The following is a 10,657-nucleotide window of genomic DNA, read 5'->3' on the forward strand; positions in this document are numbered from 1 at the left end:
TATTTAAACAACTTTTAGAAATTTATTTTGTATCTCATGACATTTTTAGATCTAAACTTTGTACTCTTTGACGGCATGAGTCTCTAAACTCCATTGTTGGGGGTGAGAAGCTCTGCAGCGTCTCGATGAATTAATGCAATTATTTCTGTTTTCCATTAAAACACGCTTGTTCCTATCTAAGATGTTCATTCGCGCTTCACTATGAAGAAGGTGATGATCTGTGACACTCATCACCTTCCTCAATCCTTGGACATGTGCCTGACAACCACCTCCGTTCTACATTAGATTGAATGAGTATCTCTTAGATTTCTTAATCAGAATCTTTGTGGTATAAGCTAGGATTGATGGCGGCATTCATGAGAATCCGGAAAGTCTAAACCTTGTCTATGGTATTCCGAGTAGGATTCAAGGATTGAATGGCTGTGACGAGCTTCAAACTCACGATTGTTGAGCATAGTGACAGACGCAAAAGGATCAATGGATCTTATTCCGACATGATCGAGAACCAACAGATGATTAGCCGTGCTGTGACAGAGCATTTGGACCATTTTCACTGAGAGGATGGGAAGTAGCCATTGACAACAGTGACACCCTACATACAACTTGCCATAGGAGGAGCCTTGCGTGTGTGAAGAGGAGCATAAGAGAAAAGCTGAAATTCAGATGACAAAGCATCTCCAAAACTCCAACATATTCTCCATTATTACACAATAAGAATTTATTTTATGCCTTTTTACTTTTCACAATTGAACTTGAAAAACACTGTTGTTGGTATCCTGACTAAGAATAATAAGATACCTATAGCTTGCTTCAAGCCAACAATCTCCGTGGGATTCGACCCTTACTCACGTAAGGTATTACTTGGACGACCCAGTGCACTTGCTGGTTAGTTGTGCGAAATTGTAAGAAATAGTAATATTGACATTGACATACACAATTTCGTGCACCAAGTTTTTGGCGCCGTTGCCGGGGATTGTTCGAGTTTGAACAACTAACGGTTCATCTTGTTGCTTAGATTAGGAAAATTTTGTCTTTTGGGTCAGAGTCTTTTATTGTTGTTCTTGTTAAAATTTTAGAATCCTTATTTTCTTTTTCAAAAATTTTTCTTCGAAATTTTATTTTTTTTTACTAATAATTGAATTTTTCTATTTGAGTTTAGTTTTATGTTTTAAGTTTGGTGTCAATTGCATGCTTTTTGTGTTCCTTAAATTTTTCAAAAATACTTCTTCTCCAATTGGTTCATGCATTTTTTGAATGTGTCTATTTTCTTGGGAATAGTTGCCCATTTAAGTTTTTCTTTTTAAAACTTTTTCAAAAATAATTTTTCTATTAAATCTTGTGCCAAACTTTAAGTTTGGTATTTTCTTGCTAATTTTTCTTTAATTTTCGAAAATTTTATTTTGTTCTTGTAAGTCTTCAAGGTGTTCTTGAGTTTTCCCTGTGTCTTGATCTTAAAATTTTTAAGTTTGGTGTTCCATGGTGTTTTTCCTCCAAAATTTTTGAAAACAAGGAGCATTAGATCTAAAAAATTTAAATATTGTGCTATTTTATTGTTTTTCTCTTTCCTTATTAAATTCAAAAATATCTTTTATCTTTATTTTAAAGCAAACTTTCGAAAATTACTTTTAAAATTCAGTTTTTTTTATTTCAAAATTTAAACTCCTTTTCAAAAACCATATCCAAAATTTTTCAAATCTTCTTAATTAAGTAATTATTTTGGTTTTAAATTTTTTGTTCTTAATTTTCGAAATCTATATTTAATTTCTAATTATCTTATTTAATTTTCGAAATTTTATCTTTTTATTTTATTTATTCATTTTAAAAAAAAATAAAAAAATAAAAATATATTCTATTTGCTATTCACATCAGTTCCCTTTTCTCCATCATGGACCTAAGTGGAAATGAACAGTCCAGAAGGACTCTGGGGTCATATGCTAATTCCACTACTGCTTCATATGGGAATAGTATCTATATACCCTCCATCGGAGTCAGTAGCTTTGAGTTGAATCCTTAGCTCATTATCATGGTGCAACAAAGTTGCCAGTATTCCGGTCTTCCTCAGGAAGAACCTACAGAGTTTCTGGCACAGTTTTTACAAATTGCTGACACAGTACATGATAAGGAAGTAGATCAGGATGTCTACAGATTATTACTGTTTCCATTTGCTATAAAAGACCAAGCTAAGAGGTGGTTAAATAACCAACCTAAGGCTAGCATAAGGACATGGAAACAGCTGTCAGAAAAATTTCTGAATCAATACTTCCCTCCAAAACGGATGACACAGCTAAGGCTGGACATCCAAGGCTTTAAACAAGGAGATAATGAATCTTTTTATGATGCCTGGGAGAGATATAGAGAGATACTAAGAAAATGCCCCTCTGAAATGTTTTCAGAGTGGGTGCAGTTAGACATCTTCTATTATGGGCTTATAGAAAGAGCTCAGATTTCTCTAGACCACTCAGCTGGTGGATCTATACACATGAGAAAGACAATTGAAGAAGCTCAAGAGCTCATTGATACAGTTGCCAGAAATCAGCATCTGTACCTAAGCAGTGAACCTTCCATGAAAGAAGAGGCTAAAACAGTGACTGCTGAACTCAGCCCTGCAGAACAAGCTACTGAATTCAATCAGTAATTGGATTTTCTAACAAAATAGCTAGCCAAATTCAAGGAGATACTACAAGAATCAAGAATGGCTAATATAAGTATGGAAGTACAATTAAAGCAAACAGAACAGCAACTGTCAAAACAAATAACAGAAGAGTGCCAAGCAGTTCAATTAAGAAGTGGGAAAATATTAAATACCCCACCTCAAGGTAGTAGGAAGCCAAGAAATGAGCAAACTACCCAAGATCTATCTGAGGACAGTAAGAGCCCGGAGAGGAATAATTCTGGCGCTCAAACTCTTGAAAATGGGTGGAAAGCTGGCGTTGAACGCCCAAACCATGCTCAGTCCTGGCGTTCAACGCCAGAAACAAGCAAGGAATTGGTGTTGAACGCCCAAAGGAAGCACAGTTCTGGCGTTCAGACGCCAAGAACAGGTGAGGAGTTGGCGTCTAATGTCACTCCAGCTTCCACTCCTGGCATTCAAATGCCAGTGAGGGATCAGACATGCACAAGTGCTGATAACAACCCTTCTAAAAAGGCTTCTCCAACCACCTCTGTAGGAAATAAACCTGCAGCAACTAAGGTTGAGGAATAGAAAGCCAAGATACCTTATCCTCAAAAACTCCGCCGAGAGGAGCAGGATAAGCAATTTGCTCGCTTTGCAGATTATCTCAGGACTCTTGAAATAAAGATTCCGTTTGCAGAGGCACTTGAGCAAATACCTTCTTATGCCAAGTTCATGAAAGAGATCTTGAGTCATAAGAAGGATTGGAGAGAAACTGAAAGAGTTCTCCTCACTGAAGAATGCAGTGCAGTCATTCTGAAAAGCTTTCCAGAAAAGCTTAAAGATCCCAAGAGCTTTCTGATACCATGCATATTAGAGGGTAATTGCACCAGGACAGCTTTATGCGATCTTGGGGCAAGCATCAACCTAATACCTGCATCCACTATCAGAAAGCTTGGTTTAACTGAAGAGGTTAAACCAACCCGGATATGTCTCCAACTTGCTGATGGCTCCATTAAATACCCATCAGGCGTGATTGAGGACATAATTGTTAGGGTTGGGCCATTCGCCTTTCCCACTGACTTTGTAGTGCTGGAAATGGAGGAGCACAGGAGTGCTACTCTCATTCTAGGAAGACCTTTCCTAGCAACTGGACGAACTCTCATTGATGTCCAAAAGGGGGAAGTAACCCTGAAAGTCAATGAGGATGAGTTTAAGTTAAATGCTGTCAAGGCCATACAGCATCCAGACACACCAAAAGACTGCATGAAAGTTGATCTTATTGACTCTTTGGTAGAGGAGGTCAGCATGGCTGAGAGTCTCGAATCAGAGCTAGAAGATATCTTTAAAGATGTTCAGCCTGATTTGGAGGATTCAGAGGAATTGAAAGAGTCTCTAAAACTTCCTCAGAAAGAGAAAAAACCTCCTAAACCCGAGCTCAAACCATTACCACCATCCTTGAAATATGCATTTCTGGGAGAAGGTGGCACTTTTCCAGTGATCATAAGCTTTGCTTTAAATCCACAGGACGAGGAAGCACTAATTCAAGTGCTAAGGACACACAAGACAGCTCTTGGGTGGTCCATAGGTGACTTTAAGGGCATAAGCCCAGCTAGATGCATGCACAAGATCCTATTGGAGGATGATGCTAAGCCAGTGGTTCAACCACAGAGGCGGCTAAATCCAGCCATGAAGGAAGTGGTGCAGAAAGAGGTCACCAAATTACTGGAGGCTGAGATTATTTATCCTATTTCTGATAGCCCCTGGGTGAGCCCTGTCCAAGTTGTCCCCAAAAAGGGAGGCATGACAGTGGTTCATAATGAAAAAAATGAACTGGTTCCTACAAGAACAGTTACATGGTGGCGCATGTGTATTGACTACAGAAGGCTCAATACAGCCACCAGAAAGGATCATTTTCCTTTACCATTCATAGACCAGATGCTAGAAAGACTAGCAGGTCATGATTATTACTGCTTTTTGGATGGCTATTCAGGCTACAACCAAATTGCAGTAGATCCCCAGGATCAAGAGAAAACATCATTCACATGTCCATCTGGAGTGTTCGCTTACAGAAGGATGCCATTTGGGCTGTGTAATGCGCCTGCAACCTTTCAGAGATGCATGCTCTCTATTTTCTCTGATATGGTGGAAAAATTTTTGGAAGTCTTCATGGATGACTTCTCAGTATATGGAGACTCATTCAGCTCCTGTCTTGATCACCTGACACTGGTTCTGAAAAGATGCCAAGAGACCAACCTTGTTTTAAACTGGGAAAAATGTCACTTTATGGTGACTGAAGGAATTGTCCTTGGGCATAAAATTTCGAACAAGGGAATAGAGGTGGATCAAGCTAAGGTAGAGGTGTGATGAGCGGATAATTTATACGCTTTTTGGCATTGTTTTTAGTATGTTTTTAGTAGAATCTAGTTACTTTTAGGGATGTTTTCATTAGTTTTTATGTTAAATTTACATTTCTGGACTTTACTATGAGTTTGTGTGTTTTTCTGTGATTTCAGGTATTTTCTGGCTGAAATTGAGGGACTTGAGCAGAAATCAGATTCAGAGGTTGAAAAAGGACTGCTGATGCTGTTGGATTCTGACCTCCCTGCACTCAAAGTGGAATTTCTGGAGTTACAGAACTCGAAATGGCGCGCTTCCAATTGCGTTGGAAAGTAGACATCTAGGGCTTTCCAGTAATATATAATAGTTTATACTTTGGCCAAGAATTAACGACGTAAACTGGCGTTCAACGCCAGCCTTCTGCCCAAATCTGGCATCCAGCGCCAGAAAAGGATCCAAAACCAGAGTTGAACGCCCAAACTGGCACAGAAACTGGCGTTCAACTCCACAAATGGCCTCTGCACGTGCAACACTTAAGCTCAGCCCAAACACACACCAAGTGGGCCCCGGAAGTGAATTTATGCATCAATTACTTACTCATGTAAACCCTAGTGACTAGTTTATTATAAATAGGACCTCTTACTATTGTATTAGGAATCTTTGGTCTCAGTTTTAATCCATTGTTCATCTTAGGAGACTATTGATCACGTTAAGGGGGCTGGCCATCTCAGCCATGCCTGGACCTTTCACTTATGTATTTTCAACGGTAGAGTTTCTACACTCCATAGATTAAGGTGTGGAGCTCTGCTGTTCCTCAAAGATTAATGCAAAGTACTACTGTTTTCTATTCAATTCTTCTTATTTCTCTTCTAAGATATCCATTCGCACCCAAGAACGTGATGAAGGTGATGATTATGTGTGACGCTCATCATCCTTCTCCCTTATGAACGCGTGCCTGACAAACACTTCTGTTCTACATGAATTAAGCTAGAATGAGTATCTCTTAGATCTCCTAACCAGAATCTTCGTGGCGTAAGCTAGAATGATGGCGGCATTCAAGAGAATCCGGAAGGTCTAAACCTTGTCTGTGGTATTCTGAGTAGGATTCAATGATTGAATGACTGTGACGAGCTTCAAACTCGCGACTGCTGGGCGTTAGTGACAGACGCAAAAGGAGGGTGAATCCTATTCCAGCATGATCGGGAACCGACAGATGAATAACCGTGCCGTGACAGGGTGCGTGAGCATATTATTCACTGAGAGGAGGGGATGTAGCCACTGACAACGGTGATGCCCTTGCATAAAGCCAGCCATGGAAAGGAGTAAGACTGATTGGATGAAGATAGCAGGAAAGCAGAGGTTCAGAGGAACGAAAAGTATCTCCATTCGCTTATCTGAAATTCCTACCAATGATTTACATAAGTATCTCTATCCCTATTTTATTATATTAAATTCGAAAACTCCATGATTATTTTATATCCGCCTGACTGAGATTTACAAGGTGACCATAGCTTGCTTCATACCAACAATCTCCGTGGGATTTGACCCTTACTCACGTGAGGTATTACTTGGACGACCTAGTGCACTTGCTGGTTAGTTGTATCGAAGTTGTGACAATTATGAATTAAGATCAAAGCACAAGCTTTGGAGCCATTACCAGGGATTGTTCGAGCCTGGACATCACAATTTCGTGCACCAAGTTTTTGGCGCCGTTGCCGGGGATTGTTTGTGTATGGACAACTGACGGTTCATCCTGTTGCTCAGATTATGTAATTTTCTTTTTATTTTCTTTTCAAAAACTTTTCAAAAATCTTTCAAAAATTTTTCTTGTTTTCGAAAAAAAAAAAAAAATAAAAATGTTTTCAAAAATTTATTCAAAATTTTTAAGAATGAATTCTAGTGTTTCATGAAGCATGTGAAGCCTGGCTGGCTGTAAAGTCATGTCTAAATTCATTTGGACTGAGGCTTGCAATTTGTTATCAAGAGCAACTTAGTTGTTGCTCATCCACCTGCTGCTGATCCATGATCACCTGCTGAAGCTTGGCTGGCCATTGGCCATGTCTAGTGTTTTGGACTGGAGCTTTCATTGAAAGCTTGGCTGGCTAGTGAGCCATGTTTAATTCCTGGACTGAAGCTTTAGACTAAGAATGCAAGATTCCTGGAATTCATATTAAAAATTTTGGAATCCTTATTTTTCCTTTTTCATATAATTTTCGAAAAAACACCAAAAAAATTAGAAAATCATAAAAATCAAAAAAATATTTTGTGTTTCTTGTTTGAGTCTTGAGTCATATCATAAGTTTGGTGTCACTTGCATATGCATTTTGCATTTTTCGAAAATATCATGCATTCATAGTGTTCTTCATGATCTTCAAGTTGTTCTTGGTAAGTCTTCTTGTTTGATCTTGATGATTTTTTGTTTTGTGTCTTTTATTGTTTTTCATATGCATTCTTGAATTCTTAGTGTCTAAGCATTAAAGAATTCTAAGTTTGGTGTCTTGCATGTTTTCTTTGCATTAAAAATTTTTCAAAAATATGTTCTTGATGTTCATCATGACATTCATAGCATTCTTGCATGCATTCATTGTTTTGATCTAAAAATTTCATGCATTGCATCATTTTTCTTGTTTTTCTCTCTCATCATAAAAATTCAAAAATAAAAAAAAAATATCTTTCCCTTTTTCTCTCATCAAATTCGAAAATTGAGTTGACTTTTTCAAAAATTTTTAAAAATCAAATTGTTTCTTATGAGTCAAATCAAATTTTCAATTTGAAAATCTTATCTTTTTCAAAATCTTTTTCAAAAATCAAATCTTTTTCAAAATTCTTAGTTATTTTCGAAAATTCCAAAAATATTTTTCAAAAATCTTTTTCTTATTTTTATACCAAATTTTCGAAAATAACATAATCAATTAATGTTTTGATTCAAAAATTTGAAGTTTGTTACTTGCTTGTTAAGAAAGATTCAAACTTTAAGTTCTAGAATCATATCTTGTGATTTCTTATGAATCAAGTCATTAATTGAGATTTTAAAAATTAAATCTTTTTCAAAAACTAATTTCTATCATATCTTTTCAAAAAATATCTTCTCATCTTATCTTTTTCAAAAATATCTTTTCAAAATATCTTTCCTAACCTCCTAACTTCCTATCTTTTCAAAATTTGTTTCAACTAACTAACTAACTTTTTGTTTGTTTCTTAACTTTTTCAAAACTACCTAACTAACTCTCTCTCTCTCTAATTTTCGAAAATATCTTCCCTCTTTTTCAAAAATTTCTTTTTTTATTAACTAATTATTTTTATTTTTAAATTTTAAAAAAATTTTTTCGAAAATTTCCAACATTTTTTTAAAAAAACCATTTTTCAAAAATCACTAACTCTTTTTCAAAATAATTTTCGAAAATTATCCCTCCCCCATCCTATTCTATTTATTCATTCATATCCTAACATCTCATCTCACATCTCTTCCATCCGTACAGTTGTGTTTCTTCCTTTACATCACATTCTTTGTCTCCCCCTCTTTTCTTCCACTCACAAAGGGATCCCTATATTATGGTATAAAGGATCTCTATTATTATTATTATTTTTCTGTGCCTTCTTCTTTGTCATATGAGCAGGAGCAAGGATAAGAACATTCTTGTGGAAGCAGATCCAGAACCGGAAAGGACTCTGAAGAGAAAATTAAGAGAAGCTAAAATACAACAATCCAGAGATAACCTTTCAGAAATTTTCAAACAGGAAGAGGAGATGGCAGCCGAAAATAATAATAATGTAAGGAAGATGCTTGGTGACTTCACTGCACCTAATTCCAATTTACATGGAAGAAGCATCTCCATTCCTGCCATTGGAGCAAACAACTTTGAGCTGAAACCTCAATTAGTTTCTCTGATGCAGCAGAACTGCAAGTTTCATGGACTTCCATCTGAAGATCCTTTTCAGTTCTTAACTGAATTCTTGCAGATATGTGATACTGTTAAGACTAATGGAGTAGATTCTGAAGTCTACAGGCTCATGCTTTTCCCTTTTGCTGTAAGAGACAGAGCTAGATTATGGTTGGATTCTCAACATAAAGACAGCCTGAACTCTTGGGATAAGCTGGTCACGGCTTTCTTAGCCAAGTACTTTCCTCCTCAAAAGCTGAGCAAGCTTAGAGCTGATGTTCAAACCTTCAGACAGAAAGAAGGTGAATCCCTCTATGAAGCTTGGGAAAGATACAAACAGTTGACCAAAAAGTGTCCTTCTGACATGCTTTCAGAATGGACCATCCTGGATATATTCTATGATGGTTTATCTGAGCTATCAAAGATGTCACTGGACACTTCTGCAGGTGGATCCATTCACCTAAAGAAAATGCCTGCAGAAGCTCAAGAACTCATTGATATGGTTGCTAATAACCAGTTCATGTACACTTCTGAAAGGAATCCTGTGAGTAATGGGACGCCTATGAAGAAGGGAGTTCTTGAGGTTGATACTCTGAATGCCATATTGGCTCAGAATAAAATATTGACTCAGCAAGTCAATATGATTTCTCAGAGTCTGCATGGAATGCAAGCTGCATCCAACAGTACTCAAGAGGCATCTTCTGAAGAAGAAGCTTATGATCCTGAGAACCCTGCAATAGCAGAGGTAAATTACTTAGGTGAACCTTATGGAAACACCTATAACTCAACATGGAGAAATCATCCAAATTTCTCATGGAAGGATCAAAAGCCCCAACAAGGCTTTAATAATGGTGGAAGAAACAGGTTTAGCAATAGCAAACCTTTTCCATCATCAACTCAGCAACAGACAGAGAACTCTGAACAAAATGCTTCTAATTTAGCAAATCTAGTCTCTGATCTATCTAAGGCCACTGTAAGTTTCATGAATGAAACAAGGTCTTCCATTAGAAATTTGGAGGCACAAGTGGGCCAGCTGAGTAAAAGGATCACTGAAATCCCTCCTAGTACTCTCCCAAGCAATACAGAAGAGAATCCAAAAGGAGAGTGCAAGGCCATTGACATAAGCGCCATGGCCGAACCTGTGAGGAGAGGAGAGGACGTGAATCCCAAGAAGGAAGACCTCCTGGGACGTCCAGTGATCAATAAGGAGCTTCCCTCTGAGGAACCAAAGGACTCTGAGGCTCATCTAGAGACCATAGAGATTCCATTGAACCTCCTTATGCCCTTCATGAGCTCTGATGAGTATTCCTCTTCTGAAGAGAATGAGGATGTCATTGAAGAGCAAACTGCCAAGTTTCTTGGTGCAATCATGAAGCTGAATGCCAAATTATTTGGCATTGATACTTGGAAAGTTGAACCTCCCTTGTTCATCAATGAACTAAGTGATCTGGATCAACTGATATTACCTCAGAAGAGACAGGATCCTGGAAAGTTCATAATACCCTGTACCATTGGCACCATGATCTTTAAGGCTCTGTGTGACCTTGGTTCAGGAATAAACCTCATGCGCCTCTCTGTAATAGAGAAACTGGGAATCTATGGGGTGCAAGCTGCTAAAATCTCACTAGAGATGGCAGACAGCTCAAGAAAACATGCTTATGGACAAGTAGAAGATGTATTAGTAAAGGTTGAGGGCCTTTACATACCTACTGATTTCATAGTCCTGGATACTGGAAAGGAAGAGGATGAATCCATCATCCTAGGAAGACCTTTCCTGGCCACAGCAAGAGCTGTGATTGATGTTGACAGAGGTGAAATAGTCCTT

At 37.7% G+C, this 10,657-nt stretch overlaps 1 non-coding gene across 1 annotated transcript; it reads right to left on the reverse strand.

Annotated features, from left to right (window-relative positions):
* Positions 1 to 9,094: 9,094 nt before the first annotated feature.
* LOC112730974 (small nucleolar RNA R71) lies at positions 9,095 to 9,202 on the reverse strand. The gene has a single exon (XR_003166772.1). It is a non-coding gene; the product is annotated as a small nucleolar RNA R71 (small nucleolar RNA).
* Between the last annotated feature and the right edge of the window lie 1,455 nt (positions 9,203 to 10,657).

The sequence above is a fragment of the Arachis hypogaea genome, chromosome 12 (assembly GCF_003086295.3).
Source record: "Arachis hypogaea cultivar Tifrunner chromosome 12, arahy.Tifrunner.gnm2.J5K5, whole genome shotgun sequence".
Classification (NCBI taxonomy): Eukaryota; Viridiplantae; Streptophyta; class Magnoliopsida; order Fabales; family Fabaceae; genus Arachis; species Arachis hypogaea.